Source organism: Mandrillus leucophaeus, unplaced genomic scaffold (genome assembly GCF_000951045.1).
Source record: "Mandrillus leucophaeus isolate KB7577 unplaced genomic scaffold, Mleu.le_1.0 Scaffold1242, whole genome shotgun sequence".
NCBI classification, from domain to species: domain Eukaryota; kingdom Metazoa; phylum Chordata; class Mammalia; order Primates; family Cercopithecidae; genus Mandrillus; species Mandrillus leucophaeus.
This window is the reverse complement of record NW_012100788.1, coordinates 516,584-532,811: the sequence shown is the minus strand read 5'-3', so window position 1 is coordinate 532,811 and position 16,228 is coordinate 516,584. Positions and strand designations below refer to the sequence as shown.

Below are 16,228 nucleotides of genomic sequence, written 5' to 3'. Positions count from 1 at the left end.
AAGAATGTGAGAATGAGAATATGCTTTTAGAGGTGGTGTGAGATGTCTGAGGTGATTACTAAAATACCTGTTAGTATATGTAACTTAGATTTATGAGTCAGCATGCAATGTGAAATAAACACATCATGGAGAATGGGCTATCCATTTGCTCAAGCATTTGCCCTTTGAATTACAAACAATCCAATTACATTCTTTAAGTTATTTAAAAATATACAAGACTTATATTGTGCTATATATAGTAGGTCTTATTTATTGTATATTTTTTGTACCCTTTAACCATCCCCATCTCCTCCTCAGCCCCCATTCCCTTCCCAGTCTCTAGTAACCATCCTTCTATTCTTTATATCTATGAGTTCAATTGATTTGATTTTTAGATCTCACAAATAAGTGAAAATATGTGACATTTGTCTTTCTGTGCCTAGCTTATTTCACTTTACATAGTAATCTCCAGTTCTATCTATGTTGCAAATGATTGGATCTCACTCTTTTTTATGGCTGAATAGTACTCCATTGTGTATATTATCTATCCATTCATCTGGTGGTGGACACATGGTTTGCTTCTAAGTCTTAGCTAATGTAAAAAGTGCTGCAACAAAAAGTGCAGATATTTCTTTGATATACTGATTTCCTTTCTTTGGGTATATACCCAGCAGTGGGATTGCTGGATTTTATGGTAGCTCAATTTTAATTTTCTGAGGAACCTCCAAACTGTTCTCCATAGCGGTTGTGCTGATACACAGTCTCACCAACACTATATGAGACTTTCTGTTTCTCCACATCCTCACCAGCATTTGTTATTGCCTGTCTTTAGATACAATTCATTTTAACTGGGATGTGATGGTATCACATTATAGTTTTGATTTGCATTGCTCTAATGATCAATGATGTTGAGTACCTTTTCATATGCGTACTTGCCATTTGTATGTCTTCTTTTGAGAAAGGTCTATCCAAATATTTTGTCCATTTTTTGATTGGATTATTAGATTTTTTCCTGTAGATTTGTTTGAGCTCCTTATATATTCTGGTTATAAATCCCTTGTCAGAGGGGAAGTTTGCAAATATTTTCTCCCATTCTGTGGGTTCTCTATTCACTCTGTTGATCGTATCCGTTACTGTGAAGAAGCTTTTGTCCATGTTTGCCTTGGTTGCCTGTGCTTGTGGGGTATTGCTCAAGAAGACTTTGCCCAGACCAATGTCCTGGAGATCTTCTTCAATGTGTCCTTGTAGTAGCTTCATAGTTTGAGATCTTAGATTTAAGTATTTAATCCATTTTGATTTGATTTTTGTATATGGCAGGAGATGGGGGTCTAGCTTTATTTTTTGTCATATGGGTATCTAGTTTTCTTAGCACCATTTATCAAAAAGATTGTCTTTCCCCCAGTGTATGTTCTTGGTAACTTTGTCAAAAATGACTTCAACGGTGGGTTGGTGGATTTGTGCCTGGGTTCTCTATTCTGTTCCATTTGTCTACATGTCTGTTTTTATGCCAGTACCATGCTATTTGGGTTACTATAGTTGTGTAGTATAATTTGAGTCAGATAATATGATTTCTTCGATTTTCTTCATTTTTCTTTGGATAGCTTTGGCTATTCTGGATCTTTTGTTATTCCATATAAGTTTTAGAATTTTTTTATATTGCTGTGAAGAATGTCATTGGTAGTTTGATAAAGATTGCATTGAATCTGTAGATTGCTTTGGGTAGTATGGACATTTTAAAAATATGGATTTTTCCAATACATGAACATTGAATATCTTTCAATATTTTTGTGTCCTCTTTAATTTCCTTCATCAGTGTTTTATAGTTTTCATTATAGTAATCTTACACTTCTTTGGTTAATTTCTGAGTATTTAATTTCATGTGTAGCTATTGTTAATGGACTTCCTTTTTAAATTTCTTTTTTCAGATCATTCACTGTTGGCATATAGAAATGCTACCAATTTTGGTATGTTGATTTTGTATCCTGAAACTTTACTGAATTTGTTTTTCAGTTATAATAGTTTTCTTGCGGAGTGTTAGGATTTTCCAAATATAAGATTATGCCATCAGCAAACAAGGATAATTTGACCTCTTTCTTTCTAATGTGGATGCTCTTTATATCTTTCTTTTGTCTGATCTAGCTAGGATAAGTATGATACTAGCTGTGTGTCTGTCATATGTGGCTTTTATTGTGTTGAGGTGTGCTCCTTCTGTACAGTTTTTTAAGGGTTTTTATCCTGAGTTGATGTTTAATTTTATCAACTTTTCAGCATAAAGTGCTCATATAATTTTTATCCTTTATTATGTTGATATGATATACCATATTGATTCATTTGTGTGTATTGAACCATCTTTGCATCCTAGGGATAAATCTCACTTGGTCATGAGGAATGATCTTTCTACTGTATTGTTGAATTCAGTTTGATGGTATTTTTTGAGAATTTTTGCATCAATATTTATCAGAGATATTGTCCAGTAGTTTTTTTCTTTTTTTAATGTCTTTGTCTGGTTTGGGTATCAGCATACTACTGGCCTTATAGAATGAGTTTGGATGTATTTCCTCCTCTGTTTTTTGGAATAGTTTGAGTAGAATTGGTGTTAGTTCTTCTTTAAATATTTGGTAGCTTGTATGTATCTAGGAATTTGTCTATTTCTTCTAGATTTTCCAATTTATTGGCATATAGTTACTCCTAGTAACCACTAACAATCTTTTGAATTTCTAACAATCTTTTCAATTTCTGCAGTATCAGTTGTAATGTCTCCTTTTTCATTTGTGATTTAATTTACTTGAATTCCTCTCTTTTTTTCTTAGTCTAGGTAAAACTTTGTCAATTTTGTTCAACTTTTCAAAAACAGCCACTTTTTGTTTCATTGACCTTTTGTATTGTTTTATTTCAATTTCATTTATTTCTGTTCTAATCTTTGTTATTTTCCTTTTTTATTAGTTTTGAGTTTGGTTTGCTCTTTCTTTTCTAGTTCTTTAAGACGCATCATTAAATTTTTTGTTTGAAGTTTTTTCTCTGTTTTGATGTAGGCACTTATAGCTATAAATTTCCTTCTGGGTACTGCTTTTGTTGTGTCCCATAGGTTTTGATATGTTGTGTTTCCATTATTATTTGTTTCAAGAAATTATTCATTTTTTTTCTTAATTTCTCCATTGACCCACTTGTCATTTAGGAGCATATTGTTTAATTTCCATATATTTGTATCATTTCCAAAATTCCTCTTGTTATTTATTTCTAGTTTTATTCCACTATCTTCAGAGAAGCTACTTGATATTATTTCAATGTTTTTGAATATATTATGAGTTGTGACTTAACATATGGTCTATCCTTGAGAATGATCCATGTGCTGAGGAAAAGAATGTGTAGTTTGTAGTTATTGGATGAAATGTTCTGTAATTATCTATCAGAACCATTTGGTCTATAATGCAGATGAAGTCTGATATTTCTTTGTTGATTTTTCTGTCTAGAAGCTTTGTCCGATGCTGAAAATGGGATGGTGAAGTCTTCAGCTATTATTGTACCAAGTCTTATCTTTCTCTATAGCTCTAGTAATATTTGCTTTATATATCTGAGTGTTCCAGTGTTGGGTGCACATATATTTATATTCATTATGTCCTCTTGCTGAATTGACCCCTTTATCATTATGTAGTGACCTTCTTTGTCTCTTCTTAAAGCTTTTGTCTTGAAATCTATTTTGGCTGACGTAAGTATAGCTACTCCTGCTTTTTGTTTGTTTGTTTGTTTCCATTGACATGGAATACATTTTTCGTCTCCCTTTATTTTCAGGCTATATGTGTCTTTATAGGTGAAGTGTGTTTCTTGAAGGCAACACATCAGTGGGTCTTTTTATTTATTTAGCTGGTCTGTGTCTTTTGATTGGAGAATTTAGTCCATTTTCATTCAATGTTATTATTGGTAAGTAAAACTTATTCTCACCATATTGTTATTTGTTTTCCAGTAGTTTTGTGGTCTTCTCTTTCTTCCTTCTTTCCTTCGTGTCTTCCTTTAGTGAAGGGGATTTTCTCTGGTGATATGATTTTGCTTCTTGCTTTTTATGTTTTATGTCTCCATTGTATGTTTTTAGGTTTGAGATTACCATGAGTCTTGCAAATACTATTTTGTAACCCATTATTTTAACCTGATAACTTAACACTGTTAGCATAAACAAACAAATGAGCAAAAGAAAACAAGTAGAAACCTTACGGTTGAACTTCGTCCCCTCGCTTTTTAATATTTTGTTGTTTCTATTTATATCTTATTGTATTGGCTATGTCTTGAAAATTTGTTGTAGTCATTATTTTTGATTGGTTCATTATTTAGTCTGTCTACTTAGAATACGAGTAGTTTACACACCACAGTTACAGTGTTATAATATTCTGTGTTCTTCTGTGTACTTACTACTACCAGTGAGTTTTGTACTTTCAGATGATTATTGCTCATTATTGTCTTTTTATTTCTGGTTGAAATACTCCTCTTAACATTTCTTACAGGACAGGTCTGGTATTGATGAAATTCCTCAGCTTTTGTTTGTCTGGGAAAGTCTTTATTTCTCCTTTATATTTGAAGTATATTTTTGCTGGCTATACCTTTCTAGGGTAAAAGTTTTTTTTCCTTCAGCACTTTAAATATGTCATGCTACTCTGTCCTGGCCCATAAGGTTTCCACTGAAAAGTCTGCTGCCCGATGTATTGGAGCTCCATTGTATGTTATTTATTTCTTTTCTCTTTCTGCTTTTAGGATCCTTTCTTTTTCCTTGACCTTTGGGAGCTTGATTATTAAATGTCTTGAGGTAGTTTTCTTTGAGTTAAATCTGCTTGGTGTTCTTCAACTTTCTTGTACTTGGATATTGATATCTTTCTCTGGTTTTGGAAAATTCTCTGTTGTTATGCCTTTGAATAAACTTTCTATACCTATCTTTTTCTCTACTTCCTCTTTCAGGCCAATAACTCTTAGTTTGTCCTTTTGAGGTTATTATCTAACCTCAAAATGCTTTTTTATTTGATTTTTCTCAACACAGCTATTTTGAATTCTTTGTCTGAAAAGTCATATATCTCTGTTTCTCCAGGATTCATCCTGGTCTCTTATTTGCTTCATTTGATAAAGTCATATTTTGCTGGTTGATATTGATGCTAGTAGGTGTTCTTTTTTGTCTGGGCATTGAAAGGTTAGGTATTTATTTTAGCCTTCACTCTGGGCTTATTTGTAGCCACCCTTCTTGGGAAGGTTTTCCAGGTATTTGAAAGGACTTGGGTATCATGATCTAAGCTGCTTCTGCTCTAGGGGACACCACAAATATAGTAATATTGTGGTTTTCACAGACTTATAGAGGTATCTTCTTCATGGTCTTGGACAAGATGGGGAAGAATTCTCTGAATTACCAGGTAGAGACTTGTTCTTTTCCCTCACTTTCTTCCAAACAAAGAATCTCTCTTTCTATTATAAGCCACCTAAAGCTGGGAATGGGTGACACAAGCAACCCTGTGGCCACGACCACTATGGCTGTGCTGGATCAGACCTGAAGCCAGCCCAGTGCTGGGTCTAACCTAAGGCCTGCTGTGACCACTCTCTGGCTACTTCCTGTGCTCACTCAAGGTCCTGGAACTCTACAGTCATCAAGTGGCAAAGCCAGTCTAGACTGTGTCCTTCCTTTCAGGGAGGCAAGGTCCCCCAATTCCCTGGTGGGTCCAGAAGTGCTGTTTGGAATTTACGGACTAGAGTCAAATTCCTTTGAAGTCTACCAAGTGTTCTATTGCTTTGTGACTGCTCTGGCAGTCAAACCACAAAACACATTTTTAAAAACTCTTCCCTCCCCTTTTCAAAGGCAAAGGAACCTCATTTCCTAGCTACTGCCACCCCAGGCCACAAAGAGTACTACCAGACTATTGCTTATATTCCCTTAATGCCCAAAGCCTCTTAAGTCAGCTTGTTGTGAATGCTCCCTGGCCTGGGACTCACCCTTCAGGACAGTATTCTCTCCTTTGGCCCAGGGCAGGTCCAGAAATGCCATCCAAGATTCAAGTCCTGGAATTGTTTTACCCCCCTGTGGCCATGCTGGTACCTAATGTGAAAGACAAAGTCCCCTTTCCTTTTTTCTCTGCTTTTCTCAAGCAGATGGAGTTTTGCCCTGTAGCCACCACAGCTGGTCACGTGCTATGAGTCTCACCTGAAGCGAACAAGTCTCAGCCACTCACCCAAGGCGGGTGTCACTGCTCATTATTTAGGGTCAAAGGGCTCTTCAGTTGGCATGTGATAAATGCTGTCAGGACTGGGTCCTTTCCTTCAAGGCAGCAGGTTGTCTTCTGGCCCAGGGTGTGTCTAGAAATGTTGTCTGGGATCTAGGGCCTGGAATGGGGCCCTTAGGACTCTGACCAGTGCCCTATCCTGCTGTGGCTTAGCTGGTAACTTAGATGTAAGATAAAGTTCTCCCCACTCTTCTCTCTCTTCTCCTCAAGTGGAAGGAAGGGGTCTCTTTTGAAGCCATGAGCTGTGCAGCCTGAGGTTATGGAGGGGTGATGGCAATATTCCCTTGGCTGCCCCAGCTGATGTCTTAGTATGTCATGCACTCACTCAGTTCACTGTCTCCAGGCCTAATTTAGCACGAGAACTCACCTAAGAGTTGCAGTTCTTATGTCCTAGACTGCTTTTCAGGTTTACTTGGAGACGCAGGATGCTCTAATCTTTAGTGGTGAGGTTTGCAGGCACTCAATTTTGGACTTCTAGGATTCATAATTTTCCTCTGGCAAGATCTGGTTTAAATGCTCCCTTCATAAGTGGGCATCAGCTGAGTTTGGTCTGGTTTTCCTTTCTGCTCTAACTGGGCAGCACTGAGTTCATTGTGTCATAACTGCTGTGTTCTTTCTCCCTCAGTGCCTAGAGAAGCTCTCTGCACCACTCTGTGGCTGCCAGAGTGGAGGAGGGGTGGCATCAGTAGTTCAGGACTTTTATCTCTTCAGTGCCTCTTTTTCAACAATATGAAGTTAAATCCAGGTACTATGAGTGCTCATCTGATTTTTGGTTCTTACAAAGGTATTTTTTTCTTCTGTATAGATAGTTGTTAACTTGGTGTCCTTGTGGTGGGGATGATTGGTGGAGCTTTCTATTCCATCATCTTGCCTGCACATAATTTTGTGGACGGTTAGGAGTTATTCTAGTGATGCAATAAGGATACACAATTAGATTATAAAGGAAAAAGACACAGTTGAAGTCTGCAGAAATCTCTGTGCAAGCCTTGCATGCTCTCCTTCTCTAATGAGGGGTGACACAGAGCACATGCTTGGCCCAGCAATGAAAATGCAGCAACATGTGTGAAATGATTTCTACCATGGAAGCCCACTAGAGACTCAGCACCCAAGATTTTTACTGGGGACTAATCACACAAGCACTCCCTGCCTGGCACATGCCAAAATGCCGGATTCCCAGCAGGAAAGTAGGTGTTCAGCATAAATCAATATAGCTTGCACATATAATCTACAGTGTGCCTCCCTAATAAGTTATCTGTTGACTGAGAATACTCCAGAACCAAGGCTGAAGATGTCAACCAAGGGCCAACCTTATAACTAGGCCCTTCTAAGAATAGCAGTCTCAGGCCTGCTAAATTAAATCTTTATTGCACACCATTTATCTACTGTGCTATAGCTGAAATTGATAATCAGAATGTTCTCAGGCCAGATAATCTTTCAGAATCGTATTCCTCTGCTGCCTCCTAAGATTTGGGGCCTGTTTTAACTTCACGAAAATAGGAAAAAGGAAAGTTATCTATAAAAGAAAGCCTACATTACTTGGTGTAGGCTGAGTTTTTCTGGCCTCTGATGCTGTAAGTTGTGATAGCTACATTAGACCTCCATGAAATTTTGGGATTTTTCAATGTGGTATATCCATGTCTCAATAACGGCCTTGATCATCAACTTTCTTTTCTCACATTGGGTAGCTGCCTTTAGCCATGACCAACCTTTTTTGAAAATTAGTAGTAGAGAAATAATTTGCCAGGGTAAATGGTTGGATATTCATAGGCCAATATTATGAGAGAAATAGTTTTTAGCTCCTGGAGTGCATAACTGTTTTCTGTATAACTCTTTCCTTTTGTTGGAAAAGTAATTTAATGGAGTAGTCATTAATCTAGCAACTCCAGAGCTGCTAAACTTCCTTGATTATCTGGAGCGCTTCTTGGTATAGAACTTCTGATATTCTTTCTGGAATCATGTGGATGCCACGGCTCAACAGGCATAGTTCAAGAGCTTCCCTTTTATTCTTGAAAGCAAATTTCTCGAGGTTGACCTAGAAGGGAGAGTGGTGTACCTGGTCTAAAATCAAGAGTGTCATTCACTTTTAACAGAGATGTCACTTAGAACTTCCCTTTCCCTGGGAATTTAGGTAAATATAGCTTGAATCCTCAATTTTATAACCTGTGCAAGTCTAGTATTCTCCCCATGATTGCTGCGGCGAATGTTCAGTCTTATATCTTCCCATATGCCTCTCTGCTATTTAGAGACAGAAAGTAGGTATTAGTGGTTGCTCTCCGCACCCCAGTGATGGGGTGGGGAGAGTTGTGAGGGGAAATGAGGAGCGACTGCTACTGTGAATGCAATTTATTTTAGAGGTGATGAAAATTATGTAAAACTGATTGTGGTGGTGGTTATACAACTCTGTGAATTTATGAAAAATCATTAAATTGTATACTTTAAATGGGTGAATTGTGTAGTAGGTAAATTTTATTTCAATAAAGGTGTTACTTTTTTTAAAAAAGTAAGAACATGTGTAGATTTATTAAGTATTACAGATTTGCCACCAGAAGTGTTGCAGCAGTTTGCTTTCTCACCATGAACGTATGAGAGTGCCTGTTTCCTCGCAGCTTCACCAACAGAATATGTTGTCATTTTTTTTTTTGCCAGTCTGATAGGTGAGAAATTGTATCTCAGTGTATTTTTACTTTGCATTTCTCTAATTCTGAGTTTGAACATCTTTTCATATGTTTGAGGATAGTTTGTATACCTTTTGTGTGAATTGTCTGTTTATATATTTTCCCCATTCTTCTATTGGGTTTTTGGTTTTATTCACTCAATTTTTAAGAGTTCTTTGTATATTAGGAATATCAGCCATAGTCTGTCAGTATCCACATCCTTAACCATTACACTCCATTGACTTCCTGCTTTGGCACTTTATCCACTTAAACTCACTTTTTCTAACTTCTGTAATTGTAAATGGCTCAAATACTTATCGTAGAATGAATTAAATGTAGTATAGGCCCTTAAAACCTACTATTTAGGGGCATGTTTCAAGCCATGTTCTCCTGAAGCTCTACCAGTTCTGGGAAAATGGAGGTAGGTAGTACAGCTGGATAGCCTATTCTGGGAGATTTGGGGAAGTATTTGTTTCTAAGACTCTTTGCTATTTATTTTTCTCTATAGCGCCAGCCCTACAAAATGCAGAACCTAATATCTCTGTTGCAATCTATTAGGCCTCCTTAATGCTAATAAGTAAAGGTGGAATCATAGTTACTGAGATAGCAAGTCATCTTGCTTTGGTAGTCAGCGCATGGGGAGGAGTAGTAAAGGAGTTTCACCATTCTGTTTAACTTCACTCTTCTTTAGCTGCACTGCTGATCAGCTTAAGAAAAAAAGCTATAAAGCTTTTGTTTTGTCTTGTAACTGTGCCACTCTTAAGACCTTGTCTAGCATCCTTAGTATTCACCCTTTTGGAGTGAGTCTACTTTATCATTATTATTATTATTATTGGTATTATTGGTTTGCCCTTGACTATCTTCACCTGCCTTGTCCTTGACAGCTTGAAAGTTTCTTTAAAAACTAACCATGCAATTACCACATGACACAGTAACTGAATTTGGGGGCATTTATCCCAGATAAATGAAAACATGATAAGATGGCGGCGCTGAGCGGTGGCGGTGGCGGTGGCGATGGCAGTGGTGCGGAGCCCGGCGAGGCTCTGTTCAATGGGGACATGGAGCCTGAGGCCGGCGCCGGCGCCGCGGCCTCTTCGGCTGCAGACTCTGACATTCCCGAGGAAGTTATCCTCCAAAAATGTAGAAACCACACTTTTAACTTCTAAACCAACAGAAGAGAACAAATAATTAATAAAAATTAATCCCGAAGAAGTGAAGAAAAGAAAGAACCAGTAAGACAAATAGCACAAAGTGTGGAATATCAAACAAATAATCGATTAAGTTGACACAGGAACATATAGAGGCCCTATTAGACAAATTTGGTGGGGAACATAATCCACCATCAATATATCTGCAGGCCTATGAGGAATACACCAGCAAGCTAGATACACTCCAACAAAGAGAACAACAATTATTGGAATCTCTGGGGAACGGAACTGATTTTTCTGTTTCTAGCTCTGCATCAATGGACACTGTTAAATCTTCTTCCTCTTTTAGCCTTTCAGTGCTACCTTTATCTCTTTCAGTTTTTCAAAATTCCACAGATGTGGCCTGGAGCAACCCCAAGTCACCACAAAAACCTATTGTTAGAGTCTTCCTGCCCAACAAACAGAGGACAGTGGTGTCTGCGAGGTATGGAGTTACAGTCGGAGACAGTCTGAAGAAAGCACTGATGATGAGAGGTCTAATCCCAGAGTGCTGTGCTGTTTACATAATTCAGGATGGAGACAAGAAACCAATTGGCTAGGACACTGGTATTTCCTGGCTTACTGGAGAAGAATTGAATGTGGAAGTGTTGGAGAATGTTCCACTTACAACACCCAACTTTATATGAAACACATTTTTCACTTTAGCATTTTGTGACTTTTGTCAAAAGCTGCTTTTCCAGGGTTTCTACTGTCAAACATGTGGTTATAAATTTCACCAGCATTGTAGTACAGAGGTTCCCCGATATGTGTTAATTATGACCAACTTGATTTGTTGTTTTTCTCCAAGTTCTTTGAACGCCATTCAATACCACAGGAAGAGGCCTCCTTAGCAGAGACTGCCCTTACATCTGGATCATCCCCTTCCGCACCCCACTGAGACTCTACTGGGCCCCAAATTCTCACCAATCTGTCTCCTTTAAAATCCATTCCATTTCCACAGCCCTTCCGACCAGCAGATGAAGATCATCGAAATCAATTTGGGCGAAACCGGTCCTCATCAGCTCCCAATATGCATATAAGCACAGTAGAACCTGTCGATATTGATGACTTGATTAGAGACCAAGCATTTCGTGGTGATGGAGGATCAACCACAGGTTTGTCTGCCACACCCCCTGCCTGGGTCACTCACTAACGTGAAAGCCTTACAGAAATCTCCAGGACCTCAGTGAGAAAGGAAGTCATCTTCATCCTCAGAAGACAGGAATCAAATGAAAATGCTTGGTAGACAGGACTGGAACGATGGTTGGGAGATTCCTGATGGGCAGATTACAGTGGGACAAAGAATTGGATCTAGATCATTTGGAACAGTCTACAAGAGAAAGTGGCATGGTGATGTGGCAGTGAAAATGTTGAATGTGACAGCACCTACACCTCAGCAGTTACAAGCCTTCAAAAATGAAGAGGAGTGCTCAGGAAAACATAACATGTGAGTATCCTACTCTTCATGAGCTATTCAACAAAACCACAACTGGCTATTGTTACCCAGTGGTGTGAAAGCTCCAGCTTGTATTACCATCTCCGTATCATCGAGACCAAATTTGAGATGATCAAACTTACGGATATTGCACGACAGACTACACAGGGCATGGATTACTGACACGCCAAGTCAATCATCCATAGAGACCTCAAGAGTAATAATATATTTCTTCATGAAGACCTCACAGTGAAAATGGGTGATTTTGGTCTAGCCACAGTGAAATCTCGATGGAGTGGGTCCCATCAGTTTGAACAGTTGTCTAGATCCTTTTTGTGGATGGCACCAGAAGTCATCAGAATGCGAGATAAAAATTCATACAGCTTTCAGTCACATGTATATGCATTTGGGATTGTTCTATATGAACTGATGACTGGACAGTTACCTTATTCAAACATCAACAACAGGGACCAGATAATTATTATGGTGGGATGAGGATACCTATCTCCAGATCTCAGTAAGGTACAGAGTAACTGTCCAAAAGCCATGAACAGATTAATGGCAGAGTGCCTTAAAAAGAAAAGAGATGAGAGACCACTGTTTCCCCAAATTCTCGCCTCTATTGAGCTGCTGACCCGCTCATTGCCAAAAATTCACCGCAGTGCATCAGAACTCTCCTTGAATTGGGCTGATTTCCAAACAGAGGATTTTAGTCTATATGCTTGTTCTTCGGCAAAAACACCCATCCAGGCGGGGGGATATGGTGCATTTCTTGTCTAGTGAAACAAGTAAGAGAGAGAATGCAGGAGAGTAGAAACAAAAGGAAAAATAAATGAACATATGTTTGCTTATATGTTAAATTGAATAAAATGTTCTTTTTTTAAGGTGAACCAAAGAAAACTTGTGTGGTTAAAGACTAGATATAATTTTTCCCCAAACTAGTATTTATACTTAACATTGGATTTTGAACATCCAAGGGTTAAAATACATAGACATTGCTAAAATTTGGCAGTGCCTGCTTTACTTTCTGTTCTGGGTTTGTTTCATTCACTTGGTTATTTTAAGTATGAAACTTCAGTTTTCTCATGCAGCTTTTGTCACTAGCTATCACTTGTCCACTAGGGATGGTGATTTGTCCACTAGGGATTGTCCACTAAGATGGGTGATTTCTGCATTTTCAACTGAGGTACCAGGTTCATCTCACTGGGGCGTGTCGGACAGTTGGTGCTGCTCCATGGGTGCAGCCCGACTCCAGAAGACCATACCTGTGCCTGTGTTTGCAGGTGGGAAGTTGGCAGTAGGTTAACCTGGGTTAGATAAGGCAAACTGAATAGGTCTGATTTAGGAAGTCACTAGAATTTAATAATTTTTTTTTTTTGAAACAGAGTCTCGCTCTGTCGCCCAGGCTAGAGTGCAGTGGTGCAATCTCAGCTCACTGCAAGCTCTGCCTCCCAGGTTCATGCCATTCTCCCACCTCAGCCTCCAGAGTAGCTGGGACTACAAGCGCCTGCCACCACACCCAGCTAATTTTGCTTCTGTATTTTTAGTAGAGATGGATTTTCACTGTGTTAGCCAGGATGGTCTCGATCTCCTGACCTCGTGATCTGCCTGCCTTGGCCTCCCAAAGTGCTGAGATTACAGGCGTGAGCCACTACGTCTAGCCCTTAATACTTTTTCTATAATGATTTCTTTTTACAACAATTTGGAAAATGTGGATATCCTTTATTTTCTTGAGGCAATAAACTAAATTTCTTTTTATAAATTGTGAGTGTAGGTGACCAAAAATATTGCTGAGGAGTGGCATGCTTGACATGAGTAAAATGACTTAACTTTGGATTTTTAGTGAGAAAATGTTATAAATTGGAGTTCCTTTTAAATAACTTTTTAAAAAATATATTAAGGCCCAGGCGCGGTGGCTCATGCCTGTAATCCCAGCACTTTGGGAGGCTGAGGCAGGCGGATCACGAGGTCAGGAGATCGAGACCATCCTGGCTAACACAGTGAAACCCCGTCTCTACTAAAAATACAAAAAATTAGCCGGGCGTGGTGGTGGGCGCCTGTAGTCCCAGCTACTTGGGAAGCTGAGGCAGGAGAATGGCGTGAACCCAGGAGGTGGAGCTTGCAGTGAGCCGAGACCGTGCCACTGCACTCCAGCCTGGGCGACAGAGCAAGACTCGGTCTCGGAAAAAAAAAAAAAAAATACATTAAGGATGTCTTGCTCATGTAGAAGTCAAATTTCATTGTAAATGCATTGCCCCCTTCACACCCAATTCCTCCCCTGCAAAAAATCTTCACAGAATTCTGTGAGAACTTTTAGGTGTGTTTTTCTTTGAGATTACTGTGGTTTCCAAACACCAGTTAACAGATATTTTAAAGTTGTTATTGAATTATTCTTACCTCTTATTATGCATATTTTAGCAATCACCTTATCATTGTGTCTCATGAAATTTCTGTTCTCCTTATATTCTTTGCCCAGCAAGATTCTACTTACGATGAATGAATGCTATTCTCCTTTTTGCATTCCATAGTATGAAGTATTTTTTAGTGTTCTCTAATACTTACACTTTGTTGTGTAGAAAATGACTGTAATGTGATGGTCAGTGCATTCTTAACTGTGATTCAGGGAATAAAAAGTAGAAAGCAACAGCATGTGGTCCTATCAAAGATTTGGCCATCTCTACTTCATTGTCAGCCTCTTAACTATATCTTCACTTACTCAATTTGGTTTTGTCATGATTTTTAAATGTAGCCAATAGTTCGAGATTCTTCCAGTGAACAGACATCTGTATAAATGCTTCTTTGCAGTCAATAAAGAAGAAAATTGAGAAGACTTTAGTGATAATTTAGTTTTTAAGTACCCACAAATAAATTTTTGAAACATTTTCTTTATTTGAATAGTTAGATGTCATCCAGGAAAATCACTCAATAATAATTACAGCAAACGGTTAGCCCCTCATTTGGGTAACTTAAGATAAATAATGCCATTATTACTTCAGAATTGTTTCATGACTTTCAGTTTAGTTAAGAAAATGAAAAGGAGCATTTCTCATATTTTAAAAAATGAGACTAAGAAAGGAATAAAGAAATGTAACTATTGGAAAATATCAAAGCATATGATTTTTAAAGCCTTAGGTGGCATTAAATATATGATTATTAGTAATTGTTACATGGGGCTTTACTCATTCAAAATAGAAGACTAGCAAGCATGTAACTAACAGAGTTTGAAAAAAATTGACTGGGTGGGGGGTGGGGGAGCGCGCCCAGGATGGCCAAACAGGAACAGCTCCAGTCTCCAGCTCCCAGTGTGAGCGACACAGAAGATGGGTGATTTCTGCATTTTCAACTGAGGTACCAGGTTCATCTCACTGGGGCATGTCGGACAGTTGGTGCTGCTCCATGGGTGCAGCCCGACCAGCGAGAGCTGAAGCAGGGCAAGGCATCGCCTCACCTGCGAAGTGCAAGGGGGAAGGAAATTCCTTTTCCTAGCCAAAGGAAAGTGAGACACACAACACCTGGAAAATCGGTAAGTCCCATCCTAATACTGTGCTTTACCAAGGGTCTTAGCAAATGGCACACCAGGAGATTATATCCCACACCTGGCCTAGAGGGTCCCACACCCACGGAGCCTCCCTCATTGCTAGCACAGCAGTCTGAGATGTAACTGCAAGGCAGCACCGAGGCTGGGGGAGGGGCACCCGCCATTGCTGAGGCTTAAGTAGGTAAACAAAGCCCCTGGGAAGCTCGAACTGGGTGGAGCCCACCACAGATCAAGGAGTCAGACAGCTGTCTGACAGCTTTGAAGAGAGCAGTGGATCTCCCAGCATGGAGGTTGAGATCTGAGAACGGACAGACTGCCTGCTCAAGTGGGTCGCTGACCCCTGAGTAGCCTAACTGTGAGACATCCCCCACTAGGTGCAAACAGACACCTCACACCTCGCACGGCAGGGTACACCCCTGAGACGAAGCTTCCAGAGCAAGAATCAGACAGCAACACTCGCTGTTCAGCAATATTCTATCTTCTGCAGCCTCTGCTGCTGATACCCAGGCAAACAGGGTCTGGAGTGGACCTCAAGCAATCTCCAACAGACCTACAGCTGAGGGTCCTGACTGTTAGAAGGAAAACTAACAAACAGAAAGGACACCCACACCAAAACCCCATCAGTACGTCACCATCATCAAAGACCAAAGGCAGATAAAACCACAAAGATGGGGAAAAAGCAGTGCAGAAAAGCTGGAAATTCAAAAAATCAGAGCACATCTCCCCCTCCAAAGGAATGCAGCTCATTGCCAGCAACGGAACAAAGCTGGACGGAGGATGACTTTGACAAGTTGAGAGAAGAAGGCTTCAGTAGATCAACCTTCTCAGAGCTAAAGGAGAAACTATGTAACCAGTGCAAAGAAACTAAAAATCTTGAAAAAAGAATGGATGAGTGGATAACTACAATAATCAATGCAGAGAAGACCTTAAAAGAACTGATAGAGATGAAAACCGTAACAGGAGAACTACGTGACAAATGCACAAGCTTCAGTAATCAACTCAATCAACTGGAAGAAAGAGTATCAGAGATTGAAGATCAAATGAGTGAAATGAAGCGAGAAGAGAAGTGTAGAGCAAAAAGAGTAAAAAGAAATGAACAAAGCCTTCAAGAAATATGGGATTATGTGAAAAGACCAGATCTACGTCTGATTGGTGTGCCTGAAAGTGATGGGGAAAATGGAACCAAGTTG

At 39.2% G+C, this 16,228-nt stretch overlaps 1 pseudogene; it reads left to right on the top strand.

Annotated features, from left to right (window-relative positions):
* The first annotated feature begins 9,858 nt into the window (after window positions 1-9,858).
* On the top strand, window positions 9,859-12,280 carry LOC105533334 (annotated as a pseudogene).
* Window positions 12,281-16,228: the final 3,948 nt, after the last annotated feature.